Source organism: Bacillus rossius, chromosome 14 (genome assembly GCF_032445375.1).
Source record: "Bacillus rossius redtenbacheri isolate Brsri chromosome 14, Brsri_v3, whole genome shotgun sequence".
Taxonomy (NCBI): domain Eukaryota; kingdom Metazoa; phylum Arthropoda; class Insecta; order Phasmatodea; family Bacillidae; genus Bacillus; species Bacillus rossius.
The window spans coordinates 43,075,223-43,092,339 of record NC_086341.1 but is presented as its reverse complement, the minus strand read 5'-3'; the positions used below and the strand labels follow the sequence as shown (position 1 = coordinate 43,092,339).

The 17,117-nt window shown below is 39.5% G+C and overlaps 1 protein-coding gene across 1 annotated transcript in view; it reads left to right on the top strand.

Moving 5' to 3' along the window:
* The window catches only part of LOC134538832 (protein scarlet), a 463,007-nt gene that overhangs the window by 30,878 nt on the left and 415,012 nt on the right, over window positions 1-17,117 (top strand). The gene's annotated exons all lie outside the window — the stretch shown is intronic.

Here is a 17,117-nt window from a genome sequence, read left to right as displayed (position 1 = left end):
GCTTTCGCAATTGTGTGTTGGTCTTCATGAAGATTTCCGTCAGTGTTTTGTTTTCTATATGAGAGACTGACGGCGCCTGTGTTGTTCAATATTACTCATACAAAACTCAGTTTCTCGTGTTCGCCTATTGTCAGATCAAGCAAAAGCAGTTTCCTGTCACTTATGTTCTGACTCTGCATATTCATAATTTTCCGCTTCACTTTTCGCGTTTGATATAATACCTCGTGTCCTTGATACATTTTTTTCATACAACAAATTGAATTTTATCTCTTGAAAATAAATAGTGTTACGATATTGCTCCATTATGTTTCCCTCGTAAATCTGAAAGAAACGTCTCATGCTTGGCTTGATGCAGTGTTTCCATCACATCCCGATATTTGCGTTCCTATTTGGCCGGTTTCGTCACGTGCCCAGACTTATCTGGAAGTCATCTTTAATTCCACGGTCATTAACAAGCTTCGTAATTAAATTTCCATAATACGTTCTCTCTGTGCCAGATCTTATTAAATAATTGATATTTAATGATAACCATGCTGTGATCATTAATGGACATGGGAAGTACACAGTATCCAACTATGTCGTTTTATGGCTTTCCCATACGAAAAACTTGCCAAGCCTTGTCCTACTATTTGTGGTAGCAAAATATATAGTGGGGTGTGTGTTGTTGAGCAAGACTAATGTAGTTTTTGAACTAAATTTTGCAGGGGCATATTAAGAAATATAACTCCTCCGACATAATCTCGGTGGTCTATAATGCAATTGAAGTCCCCTCTGATCACAAAGCATTGATTAGCACGTAGTAGGAATGGCACTATGTCAGTGTTGTACAGCAAATCCCATTCCCGCCTTCCTTGCGACCCTGAGGCGGCATACAAATTTATAATTCTTTATTGCCAAAAAAATCAAAATTATACTGCCGTTAGTATAACGGTGTTAGTTTTCGAGGACGAAACCCGGTCTCGTGCATTGCTGCAGGAGGCTGCAACATCTTGTCGAACGTGTTTTGAGTCAGCTCTCAAGGTGATTCCCGACTGGTTCCGTAAGGGTGGTCGGTCTGGGTCTCCATCTGTTCCGCGGGCGACGCATGTTCTCGCTGTGCGCTGGCTGCGATACAAGGCCGACCGAAAAACCCCTCCTGAGCCTTTCAGAGCCTTCCAGAACTCTCCAGAGCCCTCCAGAGCCCTTCCCAGCCCTTCAGAGCTTTCCAGAGCTCTTCTGTGTCCTTACAAGCCCTCCAGAGCCCTTCAAAGCCTTACTGAACTCTCCAGAGCCCTCCAGAGCCCTTCTAAGCCCTTCAAAGATTTCCAGAGCCCTTCTGTGTCCTCCCCAGCCCTCCAGAGCCACCATTGATCTCACATGCCCTCAAGCCTTCCAGAGCCCTTCAGAGCCTTCCAAAACTCTCCAGAGACCTCCAAAGCCATTCCCAGCCCTTCAGAGATTTCCAGAGCTCTTCTTTGTCCTCCCCAGCCCTCCAGAGCCCTCCAGACCCTCCTGTGCCCTGCGGACCTGCCTCGCCCTGTGTACGGCCACTGGCATCATGTGTTGACACTTCCAGTGAGCCTGCAGACACTGCGTCACTAGAACCCTCACAGGGGGCTGTGGCATTCCTCTCGTGTGCCAAGCCGTCATCCACTCGTTATCCCAGTATGTGTGTTGTCTCCATGCTGGTTGCTGCTGTGTCTTCCTCCATGCCGTAGTCGTGTTCTGAGCAACAGCGACCGGCAGACGTGTCCTTTGAATGCCTCGGAATGTAAGATCAGGGAATCTCCACACAGCAGTTGATTACTGCGTGCAGAACACAATACAGAGTTACCAATCACGTTAGTTAAAAGGACAGTGATGTAATTCATGAATCCTTGCACAACCAACTCTTTCATGTCTGCGTGCGTTTTTGAGTGTTAGCGAATTGACGCATCATAATGGCGCGATACACGTCCGTCGCGAATTGAAGTCCCCGAGTTTGCTGATGAAACGTCGATTGACGCAAACATATCCTGTAGATGTCTCCTCTGCAGCCGTTGTCACAGATGACAACGGGATCTGCGTCGCCGTCAGATGTCGTTGCCATCGCGGTCTCCCAAGACTTCCCCGCCGCCGCTGTCAGGTCCTGCTCCATCGATGCCTGCGATCGTCCCAATTGATAAGTCCGAACTGACAATTACAACTGATAGTGTGTGGTGGCCTTAAGGCATCCCAGGGTCTTATGATTCAACGCCACTGAAATGCACTCATTTTGATCTGCTTCACAGGTGGTTATTTTGCATCACATGCTGTCAAAGGCAACAATAAAAGCACGCCCCTGTGTTCGGTGGTGTTACAAGAAAGAGCTTGGCTTCAGCAGGTAGGAACCAATACAAGCCAAGCCATTCTGTTAGCACTATATTTTACTCACGGTCAGGAGCATATGCAGCGTTTCATTTCGGTGCAGGGGTGGAGGATTGAACCACTATTCTTGCTATTTGCTTTTACATTGTTTCCATTTATTGGTTATAATAATAGATTTGTCAAGAATAGCAGACATACATGTCAGACAGTTCTATCAAGACGATCTGCACTGCACCAAGGTAACAGATGTACCGAGGCTCATGTCTTCTGTATACTCACTTATTCACCCATGGCCGCTGGAATAATGTGCGAGACAAAACACAATGTGTTTACATTAACACATAACTAAAAAAAATCACAATAGGAAGCACATTCGACAAAAGATAAGGACACATATACACACGTACAGAACACGCAATGAACACACAGTACACACAATGGACAAGAAATGAACTACAATACATGCAATGAACACACAATACACACACTGGACACATAATGAACACTCACTACACACACCAAATTCACAATGAACACTCAGTACATACACTGAATTCACGATGAACACTCAGTACACACACTGAATTCACAATGAACACACAGTACCCACTCCGAACATGCAACTAACTGTACGAACATGCCATGAACACAACACAAACACGCAATGATCACGCCGAACATGCAATGAACGCTCATTACACACACTGAACATGCAAAGAACAAGCAATACACACACCGGACAGACAATACACGCACAGGACATGCAATGGACACGCAGTACACACAGGACACGCAGTGGACAAAAACGAAGCACAATCGAAATAACAATAAAAAAGGAAGCACAATAGGAAGCACAATAAAAAAGCACAATCGGAAGCAAAATAAAAATAACCTTTTGTAAGCACATACGACAAAAAGGAAGCACATTTAACGAAGACGACGCACATACGAACAAAAATTCAACAAAGAGGAAGCACATAAATATAAAAATACGTACATGTCCACAAACATTCAAATCAGCGGAGATACGATCTCGTCGCAGGGAAACGTTTTTGCCACAGGGATTCGATCGGTCACAAGTTGCGGAAAGATACAATGCCTCCTAAAGTCTTTGGCTCAAAAGTCATAGACTCCAAAAGTCATTGGTTTCAACAGTATTTGGCTCCAAAAGTCATCGGATCCAAATTTCCTAGACGCAACTGCTCAAGCAAACATATGGCTACAAGGCAACTTGGCTACGAATCTACAAACTACAAGACTTTAAAGCTACGAAGCTACGAGACTACAAGAATACATGGTTACGAGGTAACATGACTATGAAACTACGAGTCTACGAGTCTCCAACTGTTTACGAGACTAATAAGATACGAAGCTATGTGTCTACAAGGTTCCAAATGGCTACAAGGTTTATAGGTTACGAGTCCACAAGGCTACATGGCTACGAGGTTTCAAGGCTTCCAGGTTACATGGCAACAAAGGCTACGAGACTAAGAGTCCTCAAGGCTGCAACTGACTTCAATAGCTCCATTCAGCAGCGAGAGTAATTTATCTCACGCAAATAACTTATTGCAAGCAGTCCCGATTCTTGAAACAGTTGGCATCACATGCTGTGTTGTACAGACAGTCACTGTTTTATGTGGGATGCGGGATGCTCAATCAGGATCGCAAGAGAAGGAAGTCTTCACTAGACAATAAAGAGAAGGAAATTCGTCTCCATGTCAATTTTCCTCAGCTGTCTCAAGTCATAGTAATCGTCTAAGTAATGAATCTCTTTGTTTGACATGCTGTACAGGCACTAGATGTTTCACGTGGGATGCGGGATTCTCACTTACCATCGCAAGAGAAGGATGGCTTCACTAGACACCAAGGAGAAGGAAATTCGTCTAGCATGATAGTGATTCTAAGCTGTCTTAAGGCATATTATTTGACTGATAAACGGTAATTTTTTGTTTGAATTCCACCTGATATAATTATTGTAAGTGCTGATTTAGAACAGAAATTCACTAATTAAATGTAACTCTGAATAAATTGCATGTCTCATTAAGTAAAAAAAATTCATGCAGAGAATGATTACTCATAAATTCCCAAAAGCACTCGGAGAATATAAGTATCTGAATGGGTTATTAATGTGATTGTAATTTTTCTAACTTTTATAATTCCTACGTCACTGCTGGGAGTAAGGACTCACATTCATACACTGCTTAAAAATTACAGTAAATGTACGGACTTTTTCAACGAGGAATTTAACCCATAAAAACGAAGTGTTCTCAGTAATTCCAAATAACTTAATCTTCATTGAAACTGCGTCGTATTTCGACTTCCGAGTTGGCTGTTTCGATCCAAAAAAAAAAAAAAAAAAAAACACACATGTATACAGAAGACTAGTGTTCTTGCTGTGGACTTAAGCTGTTTTTGAATGTTTTGTTGGTATACCAAGAACATTCTTTTGGATTCATGTCCATATTTTTTCCTAGCCGAACTAAAAAAAAAACTAAGTGTACTTGTAGGAGGGTCCGGGTTAGGGGAGGGACCTAGGTGCGTCTCAGGCCGAAGCCTATACGCCTAGTCATGCTGGGATTAGCCATGCAGGGAGAGGGTCGCATGCATCATGTGCTAGGAGGGGATTGGCCAGCCATGGCAGCGATTGGCGCTATGACTAACTCCTCTCACTCTTAAATCTAGACTATAACTAGAGATAGTTTGGGCCCAGGTAAAACCTGCATAGACACAGGTCACATTCATGCGGGATGCAAATTGGCATGCATTACGTGTAGGAATTTACAGGAGACAGGATAGTCTGGATGAAGTGTTGGACAGAGTAGAAAAGAGTCTACCATGCGGGGGTTGGGCACTTGGACTCGTGGTCCGCTTTGCTATTTGTCCAGTACTGGATTTAGTGACCAGGGACGCAAGCGCCCCTGGTGGTGAGTGGTTGCACTGACCACTCACTCCGCCGCCAGTCAGCACCTAAAAAACTAAGAAACTAAGACAGAAAAAAGATAAATGACTTACAAACTAGGAATTTCGTTATGAAATATGCAAACATCCAACTCAGGGATGGGCGTGCAGTGCTTAAGATAAAACTAAAATAATAATATTAATATTTTTTTTTATTTTGTTTTTTAGTTTTTTCTTTTTCATTTTTATTATTAATATTTTATAAAAAAATGTATATTTTTGACGACTATTACTTTTTACTAATTTACAAATCTCTAATATCTACTGCTATACTACTAGTTAAATATAGAGGTACTGTCGGCGTATGAAGTTACAGGTGAATTAAGTCAAGACATATTCGGTAAGTTATCTAAGTGTCCGTAAATTTACGAACATAGCCGTAAATTTACGAAGATCCCTGGGTGTTTTGTAACCAGCGTTCTTCTGTGAATTCAGGGTTGAAAATGTTAAACAGCGAACAATTTAATAAGCTCCAGATGATGCAAGTAACATGTTACGTGAGAGGCAGTGGTCCTGATGATTCATCCTGTGTATCGTATCGTAAATCTGCGGACATTCATTGCCCGGCGCCAAACGAGGAAAACGCCTCCCAGCTCCCCGCACTCGTGACGTCAACGAGGTATAGTCCGTGCCAAGTAGCTAGAATCCGTCACTCCTCTGAAGAAGTACAGTAATCCGCGAATGCTACGAAAAAATACAGCACATACATATGTAAATCAGTATTTTATTACAAGTGAGCAAATTTGAACTCTACTGACGAGTGTATTGTGTGCAGTATACAGTAAAACGTGACAGGCCTTCTCGGAACTCACACAGTAGGCTGGCATGCGTTGCTATTTTTGTCTCTGTCGCACTTTGTTTCTAGTCGTATGGTTGAGCACTTTTATGTTTTCATTACTGAAATGTATTGTATGTAAATTATTCAGTAAAATACAAAAATTTTAGCATCATTTAAACATTTTTACTGTTAATTGTAACTTTTACTGTACATACATTTTTAGATTTTTAAGTTGAAATTAATGTTTCCTTTTTTGTTTCCCATTTTCGGCTCTTTTGCGGATTATCCGTGATTTTCACTATCCGCGGTGGCCCTGCCACTTAATTTCGCGGATAATCGGGAGTGTACTGTACCAAACAACTGGCGAGAACAAACAGCCTGACGTGCACCCAACTAGTGCTTCAAATCGGCACGATAGATGTCGCTACTGTAGCTAGCTATTTCTTTTGTGAATTCAAAGAGCGCGGCGATATTTATAATTAAATATTATTTAATATGTTTGTACAATGAAATTAAATTAGGAATTAAATAATAAATAGTAGTAAAAACATGGATTATAATTTAATATTATTGTCTGTTGAATGTGGGTGTTCATTTTACGATAATGTGTTACCTTCTGATCGCTTCTATAATGACTGAGATCAGTTCGTAACAATACGTATACAAATCCCTGCCAGAGCTTCAATGATTTAATGCAGTGTCTTGGACATACGCCATTGAAGTTTTGCACTGTTTGCCATGGGAAAAATTCATAAATGTAAAATAAGAAAACAAGACTAAATCAAGTAATGTCAAACATATAAAGCCAACGATGAACCAAAACATGTAGTATGGAAAACACAACGATTAATAGCACAGACGAACCCATTCAATATTAAATATCAGACAGCACAAGAATTCCGTAGAAGGTATTTAGTTACGAAAAAAAAAATAACAGCGTAGACGAAACACGGTGAGCTAACAACGTCGATACAATTTAAAAAATATCAGTAAATGCAGACAGACAGCAAATCCTGGACAATGCAGCAAACATAAGAACAAAACGACGAAGATGAACAGGTATTGGATAACACAATAACAACAACAACAAAGAACACAGTAGGTCGTCTGTGTTCGTCTGTGCTGTTATTTTTATTATTTTTTTACGATCCAATTCCTTCCACGGAATACTTATGCTGTTTTTTACTTCAGTTTGGATGTGTTCGCCTGTGCTGTGGTCGGTGTGTTGTTCATAATACCTGTTTAGGTTCATCGTTGGGTTTACCTGTACGACATCAGCTGATCTAGGCTTGTTCTCTGTGGGGTAATTTTATTTCTTATTTTGCGTTCATTAATTTTTTTTCCATGACGAACAATGCCAAACTGCAATGGCATATGTCCAAAGAACACTGCATTAAATCAAAATTCCCCGTTGCATGAATCATTTAGAGAACACAGTAAATAATATCACAATTTTATAATAATTATACACATTACCTATCCAAAAAAAAATCTGTTACAGATCTAGAAAACGATCTGCAAAAGAAATTTTGAATAAATAATATTCCAAGTTGAACATAAAACTGAAAGTCACGAAAAAAAAAAAAGGAATTTCATTTTGTAAAAAAAACCTTTCATTTTAAAGATGTATTATATATGTTATAAAAAAATCAATATTTAAAATCTTTGATGGTAATGATGTATTCCTTACATTTATAATAAAACATTTTTTTCTAATTTTTTTTGGGAAAGGTACACATTTACAAAGCATCTACGTATCTCTTTATCTAATTTTATATCCATCTATATCTCAAATGTTACATCTATCTGTCTATGTATTACCTACGCATGTTTTGTCAGTGAGTTCTCCTCGAAGTTTCAGGACATCCTACCCATGGGGGAGAAACTCTAATTACACCGAGACTGAGACCTAGTTCTTTGAAGTAGTTATGGGCCCGTCCGCTAGATAGTAGTTTTCATAATATATTGCTGACATAACTACATTAGTTTATTAGGAGAAGTAATGTATAAGTTTCATTATTCTGAGGTGACGAAAACGTCTGCGTTTCTCCTTGCATTACTTCAGTTCCTCCATTTGCTTGTCTCGGCGTCCTTTTTGTGTTATTACTACCTTCCCTCGGTGGAATAGAATAATGTGTATTTCCTCCTTGTTTAATCTTATAGTTTACACTCGTAAACTCATTATCCCTCTGCGATGGTATAAAAGTTCTAGCATCGACTCTATATGAATTAGGTGCTGTTTCCTCAGAACTTATAAATTGGTTATCTGCGGGTTCTGAATGAAATCGTTTGGATTTAAACCAAACTGCCCCTTCCTGACGTGGACTATCTTGTCGTTCCGGTTCTCGGCTATCTTGTTTTTCCCCGTTTTGATTTTCTTATCTTCGTCGGTTCCAGTAATTGTTATACCGACGTCGACCCTGATAACTATTATTGTTCCAGTTATCATTAGAGTATTTAACGTGTAACGAATTAACTTGCGGTGGTTTCGGTCCGTGGTTCTGGTCGTCTTTCCTATTTCTCCAATTCTGATATAACTGTGCCGACTGACTTGCGTTCTTACGTTCGCTAAATTCTTTTTGATTGTGAGAACGATCTAATTTTTCCAGTCTATCGTAGGTTAACAGTTGTTCTTTAAAGTCAACTATCCCGTTATACTGACGTCCTGTCAATTGCAACTGATATTTTAACGGCAATTGAGATAGTATCATGGCAATGAATTCCAAATCTTCCATATTACAATCTAAATATCTGGTTCTTTCATACATATCACTGATATGGGATTTAAATTTTGAAATTTCTTGTTTTAGAATTTCTCTGAGTGTAGTTGAATCCTGAGATTACTTTGAATTCTGGTACTCCAAAATTGCTGCAAGAATAATTTCTCGAAATTACTAAAATTGGTGACGGTGTCTCTGAGTAATTCCCACCAAAAATACGCAGTGTTTTTTAAACAATGACTAACGCATTTCAACTTTTCTCCATCTGAAAGATTAAATACCATACAATATTCTTCAAATTGTTTCAAAAATCTTTTCGGATTTTCTGTACTCTTTCCAGTATATTTTGGCACATTATCTAACCATTTTCTGGCAGGGTAATGTAATGTTAAAATAGGATCAGTGGTCATTGGTAAAATATTTCTATTGGAGGTGTTTGGTTCAGTGTTAATATCTGTAGAACTAGCTACACTAACGGTTTCCTTGTTGCTAATACGTAGTTCATGAGTGTGTTGTCCCATTTCCTTTTCTACATCACTTATCCTAAGTTCTACCCTATTTATTTTACCTTCCAGATTCTTTTGTAACTGATCTAGTTCCTTTTGAATTATTAGAACTGTATTTTCCTTACATTTATTTTGATGTTCATGTAAAGTATCATTAATGTTAACTTGTATGCGAGGTATGGCATTTTCTACTGTTTCTAATCGTGTTTCCACTACAGAAAAGCTTTGTTCCATTTGTTGTTGTGTTTGTGTTACTTCTGCTCGAATTTGATCGGTTTCAGCTGCAATCTTATTCAAAGCAGTATTTAAAATTTTGGCAATATTATCTAACCTATTACTCTGTTCTTGTTCTTTACGCTCGCGTTCCTGTTCTTTACGTTCGCGTTCCTGTTTATCACGTTCACGTTCTTCCTTCTCCTTAATTTTCTCTTGCTGTAAGAATTTGAACAATTGCTCTATGGTAGTGGGTTGCGATTCTTTTACCTCGGATGCTATTTCTTCCTCCTGTCGCGGCTGATGATCGTTCGATGTGTCACCTCTCTGAAATTCCTGAACTAGTGCTCGCTTCCATTTCTTCGGTCACTAACCTCACTTCGTCAGCTACGTCTGAACTAGAACTGCTACCGATATTATCCTTGTTTCCTCTGAGGAAGTACGTTGTCCTATTTTCTTATGCTGCCATGGTGTTAACTGCAGGTTTACCGTTACTCGAGCTTCGACTTTGGGCGCCAAAAACTGAAGAGTCAGCTAGTGTAATTATTGAAATTATTAAATGTACTTAATAATTTCGGTTTCTCTAGCCTACCTCTCTCAGTTTTAAGAATTGTTTCTAGAAGTTTGTGTCTGTAAGTCAAAATTACAGTGTGTCAAAAATAGGTTAAATACTAATCTCGTGACTAGACCTGGTAATGACGTGTAAACAAATTCCAATGTAATATTTATATTTGCGTGTAAGGTTTCGTGCAGACGGTGACAATATACTTCGACAGGCACAATATCACACTTTATATAAATAACTTAACTAAAATAATTTATGTTAAGATACAGATGGAATTTGTTATCACTCTCGACTTCAAAGCATCTAACAATTCTCTCATTTGAGTAAGTTATCTTTAAGATAAAATGTTAATCATTTGTGTGTTATTTATTTTAAACTAGCTTCAGTCCGCAGAGCGTGGACTACTGGGTACGTAACTTGCAGTACCCGTCAAACAAAATAGCAACATGTTCTTTCAATACCAAGTTCCATCTATACTATCTAATATTATTTAGTTCGGGATCGCGATTCCGGGATTTGAATGGTAAATCTAAAGATGAACAAGTACAAGGTTTTTCTATACAAAGAATATGTTCGATAACATAAAAGATTCTAGTTCGGTGAAAAATGTTCGTCTTGTTTAAATCGTAACCAAAGAAATTTACAGTTTGAATCAACCATAGATTACAAATATAAACATACGGAATAAAGTGTAATTAAATAAAATAAATATTAAAGGAAATTAAATATTTACTTTGTATAAAGGTAAATATTCCCTTTATACTATCGTCCATAAAACGACTTTACAGACAACCAATTTTCTGTTCATGGACGGCCACGTTTCACTGCACTGGACACTCGCTGCTTACACGATCCTTGACTTTGCCTGAAGTTAAACGGGTTGTTTTCAGCATGGAAATGCACATGGTTCACACACCGCTAGCCATTATTCGCGGCTATATTGTCACGAACTCAGACGGGACCGCGACGCGCGCCAGGTTCGCAGCTGGCTGGCGGCCCCACACGGCCACTGACGTCATGCGCTGTGCAGTGACGTAAGGAATGCCACGCGTGTCTGGAAGGATTACAAGGGTCGTCGCTACCCCCCCTTTACCCCTCCGCTCCCAACACGCGACGTCCTGCCCCGGCGCCGTTAACCGTCGCTGAGCGGCCTTGGGAATTCCTCCCGCGGGCCGCCGCGCTAAGTCAACACCACCGAGACTCAAGGCCTTATAACATGTCCGTGACGTCAAACGACTATTATGATAATTGCTAACGAAATTTTACATTCACTTAAATCAGCAGAGGATATTATAGATTATCATACACATTTCAGTAGTTGTCTTGCTATACTCCGTACAAAGTTGTATTTATAAACATTTAAAATTTTTTTTATATGAATAACAAAATAGTTTATTGACATACACACACACAGGAGCAAAAGTTTAAGTGCTGTATTTTTTGACAGAAGCCACATCTGTAAACACTAAACCGATACAAATAACATACATGTATCAAGGGAAGTGAAAACAAACAAATTAAAAGTAACTTAAATGCTTCTCATAGCACATGTTTAATTTATATGCTGGGTGTATAGTATACTTTTGACAGCTCTTACAATTAGAACGATTTCATGGAGTGTAGTTTAACTCGACATGAGTTATAGCACACGTTAATAAAATAGAAAATTATGTAGCTTATATTAAGATACAATGATGAATTTGGCATCGCAAAATGTATTTTTGCAGCCTGTGTAAGGATTCTGCTGTCTTTATTATATAAAATGTCAATGCTAATATCCGACTCAGAAATATTTTATGCATGTGGGCAATAGTATTGTTATCAATAGAGAGCTTTTTCATTAGAACAAAAATATAACCACTATAAGAAAACCTACGATTACAGAGTTTAATGCTTGGCACTTTAAGGCCGAGATCAAAATGGTCAATTGTTGTATAGAAATTTTATTTAGTGTAATTAAACTCGGCCATCGTCAGTAAACATTTCCATACATCTACAAGTATACAAATGAACAAAGTTTATAAATGCTTTAAATTACGACAAAAGTTAAAATTTATTTCTAAGGATGAGTAGTATATAAGCTAACAGCAATATTTACCAATCATTAAACATATTTCTTGCGACCATTACAAGCAATTATTTGTTTTTAAAAAAAGATTACAATATCTTCGCGTGTTTCCGAAGGTTAAAAATTACACAGCATGAGTTTTGAGATTACTTAAATTTATTTACAGCTATAGATACAAAATATGTAATAATAAATCATAAAATGCGTCTTAAAATAATTTTATTGAAAATTGGGTCACATGACGTTTTATACAAAATATGCAGTTTCGGACATGGCGTAATATTATTTATTATTACTTATTAAGTGCGTTTTAATGAATGTTGTATGTTTTATAGATTTAAAACCAGATTAATTAAAACACTTACGGATTTACAAACGGAAAAATCCCTAACTGAATATTAGCACTATTGGCAAATAAATACTGTAAAGAGTTAATGCACAACTTACCCTGGCATATTTTTTGGGTATGGAGTGTTCCCGTGGAATTGCGTTCAACCACGCATTTTTTACTATTTTCACTGTCGGGAAATTTGAAGACGTGAACTTTCGGACCACCTTCATAATTTCCACGACATTGTGTAACACAACACTTGTATACCATGACACATTTATTATGCTCACTCGCGACGAAAGTATTTAAAAGTAACGTACAACGCGCCGCGGAAATACCCCTGCTACCTTTGAATATATATACTGTATAGAAGTCGCGAGTGGATAGGATTTACTCTATGTTTTTCAGAAGCGTATGAAGAGCAGCTTGGGAACTTCACCGCTGCAGTGCGCTGCCGTAACGCCCTGTATCGTCTTAGTTGTTATTTACACGTTAGAGCGCAGCGCTGTCGCCCGCTGTCATTCCCCGCACCCCTCATCCATCATTCACTGCAGCTCAACGTCGTTCTAGGGGAGGGGGAAGGGGTGTTTGAAGAGTTTGACACTTGTCCGCTAGGGACCACCACAAGTCGATGCCCTAGAGATGGTGGCGATTGCGGCGGTGAATTAACCAACTACCTCAAAACCGTATTAGAAATTTTAACCTGGGCTGGCGACTTCTATACAGTATATATATTCAAAGGCTGCACTGACCGTCACACATTCCTGAGCCTGCCCAACCAACCCTCCCTTGGCCTCTTACCCGTGACGTCACAGGCTCCGGGCGACAGGGTGGGGAGGCCTTGAGTCTCGGTGGTGTTGGCTAAGTGGCGTGCGAGCAAGCGACGCTATTCTCGACTGTTCGGGTGTCGGGCCGGCTCCGGGGGGATGACACTACTCGTCACAGATGCTCTCGTCGGTTCGAGAAGGGCGCCACAGGTATTTAAGCAGCGACGCCGGCCTCCGAGACAGTTCGGCGACGGAGTCCCGCGACGGTGATTGTCGCGAAGAGTTCGGCGACAGTTCCGAGTGGATCCCGAGCGAAGGGAAGTGCGACGTCGGCGAAGAGGGTGAGAGACCCCATCTGAGAGTGGCGCGACGCAGAATTCAACTGGCTCGTGGCAGTGCGGCGACTGAGTGGCGCGAGACTGTGTGTGTGTGTGTGTGTGTGTGTGTGGACAGGCGCGAAGTAAGGGGCGAACCACTGTTGAGCCTAGCTCCAGTGAGGAGTGCGAACTTGACAGTCATTGAGTGACTTGAGGCCGAACTTTTTAATGTGCCAGTGTTTTGAGATCAGGCATTTTAAGTACAATGTATTATTATTGATATAATTATTAGAACTCAATAAAGCTGTAATAAAAACCTAATTGCGCTATCCCTTACGAACCCAGTTCTTCCCACGTCATAAATAGAAACTATATATACGTCATGTTATGTAACATTTGAAGGGTGCATTTAAAAACTGAAGTCCGTTATGCTTGTCCACTGCGGTTTACCCTACCGGCGTGGGCCTCAACTCTTTGAAGAGCGTGCATGTGACTTCAACGTGTGCAAGCATGGCGACTCGTTCCATTCCATCGTTCCGACCAGCGAAGTAATCCGTTAGAATTCGCGCGACGCAGTTCGTATTGTAAAGCGTCAGGCCCCTCGCATTTTCCACCGAATGATTCTTCCAGGCTTTGAGCACGCAGGACGTTGAGGTAACTATTTTTGGGTAGAGGTGATGTACGCGAAAATAATCTGGATTACTTGTTCTATCGTACGCGTAGTCACACTCATAGAAAGGATCGCGGGATATTATAATATGAACCTTTCCATTACAAAACAGTTTTTGAAGTGAAAACTTCTATGGGAAGGTTTGGATAAGGAATAAATTCGTGTTAAGTCGTCATCAAGGGATGTGCACTCATTAGAGAGATGCTTGAACAACGTTTTGTTTGTGTGCACGGCCGTAAGAGCGCTAGTGTGCTCACTGCTCAATGTTTGTTTACGATTCGTTGCCAAGGCTCATTTGTAATGGCGGCAATTTTTCTTTCGTATTTTTGTTTAGGACTTTAGGTTATTTGCGTGCTACTTGCTTATTGCTTCGTAGGTGGTAACTGGAACGTATCTGGCGTTTATTTATTCAATTATTTAGTGGTCATATTTTCATTGAGGTAAGATTGTTAAATTGAGTATAAAATTACGTATTAAGTAAATTACAATGCCGCCACGTGTACGAAAATTCTGTGTGCCTGGTTGCGGTGATAAATTTGCTGTTAGACACCGCTTCCCAGTTTACGAAGAAACGGTATACAATGAATGGAAACAGAGAATAAACGTCGAGAAGCTGAAAACTCTCCACCCTCTTAATGCTGTAGATGTGATTGCAAACTTCAATAGTAATGATAGCATGTGACAGGTGGTTTTCGCATAAATAGCTACTTAGGTCATTCTTCCACCAATGTTTATACGGTTAGTACTGTGCACGGCCACAACAGCGCTGCAAATAGCGTTCTAGCTGTTATTCAGAGAGTGGCCTTTCTATCCCCCCCTCTTTTTTCTATGGTCATCATCGATATAGTGACGGGACGTGTTAACGATAACACTATATCTGTTCCTATTAGTATAACATATTGCGATCTTCAATCTTAAGTATACGATTACTGTGCAGTAAAAAGTTAGTATAAATTATATTAATATTCTCATATAGATACATAGTTTGAATAACGAAGAAAAGGGGGTCTTTGTAACAATATAACCTAAATATTAAGAATATCATTATTTATTTTTTTAATACCTACAATTACTATACAATGCGTATTTTATAGTAATTTAGGAGTTATTTTACTAATGTGATAAAACAAATTTGCTGTGTGAGAATATGTTTTCGTAAAAATTGCGAAAAACATTTTCTCTTCTGTCGGCAGTCCTAATGACTGCTTTGAATTTTTTTGACATGACAACGTCTAATAAATCGATGAACGCCGGCTGCACGCACTAAAAAGTGTCCCGTTACGCATATTGTCCCGTTACGCTGTGTCCATTTACGCTCATTGTACGCTTGCGCCGTATCTATCTCTCTTCCACTCGATTGTTACAACCATCGATTTGACTTTTTCGAGGCACATTAAACTTGAAACACTCCCATTCGTTTCCTACTTTTCCTATCATCGTCCTATCGTTAACAGAATAACACAGATTGGAAGAAGTTAAATATCAAACATGTATAAAAGTTATAGTTAAAATAATCTTTTCGTTAAAGTAATAAACATATTTGAATTAATGAGTGCAAATAAAAGTAAATTTATCATTTAAATTGTAGATTTCATTTCACGCCTTCTTTGTATCCATACAAAATAGTGATAATTCGATGAAAATGATTCAATTTTATTCATAAATTTATGCAATGATTTCACCAATGTTTTGTTATGACCTGTAAACCAACTTTACAGACAACCTTTTTTTTTAAGTAACGTTTTGAGTTTAGAAAACTACTCGCCTGAGGCCGATAAATAAATTCACAAAATATTAGCGACCTCAGTTTTAAAAGATGTTTAAGTTTTCCTCGCTTGCGTTACTGTCTTCGTCACTTTCCAAGCCGCTGTCCTGACTGCTCCGCCACTGAAGAGAGACCCCGATGAAGGTGGGGAGGGTAATTGTCTGGTGGGAGGCCTGCCACAACTCGGCGGCTGTGCAGATGACGATGGTTCGTCGCCAGCTGCTGACACTGGGGCGAGAGGTACTTCACCAGATGTAAAGGTGCAAAGGTCAAGGTCAATGTCAAAGGTCAATGTCAAAGGTCAATGTCAATGTCAAAGGTCAATGTCAATGTCAAATGTCAAGGTCAATGTCAAAGGTCAAGGTCAATGTCAAAGGTCAAGGTCAATGTCAAAGGTCAATGTCAAAGGTCAAGGTCAATGTCAAAGGTCAAGGTCAATGTCAAAGGTCAAGGTCATGGTCATACAAGATGGCCGCCATGACATCGGAGATGGACGTGACGTCAGAGCTCGGTCGGCACCACTCACCACAGCCTGCAGCCTGTGCCCGGACATACCAAACCACACTACTTTAGTGAATTCCTGTTACCAAATAAAAAAGATGTATCTTAAAACAACTGAGAAACACATTTTAATGCAAGACGAACTTCCTCCTACTTGATGTCTAGCGAAGCCGTCCTACACTTGCGATCGAGAGGGAACATCCCGCATCCCACATAAAAAAATATTAACATTTATCACTACGAAACACGTGGCCAAATCTGTTTTTGAAGAGCATTACTACTTGCGAAAAGTTTATTGTATAAGATGATTAACACTCGCTAATGAACAATTAAAAAAGGTCTACATAATTAATTGATACAAGCTAAAACTCTCAAATTGCATACGGCATTAGTCGAGAAGCTTACATGTTTTCTGGTTCGTTATCTGTAGCTGTATCAAAAAGACATCGCTGTAGAAACTGCAGCAAGGAGTTTACCTTGGAAAAAAATGGTAAACGTCATGAGAAGCGAGTGTATTTTGGGTCCTTGCCAAAAACGATTTAGTTGTAGTCAGTGTCATAAATCATTTAATAGATAGGTAATATTTTTTGAACCGACATTGCAAGATCTGTATAGCTAAGCTGACTAAAGATA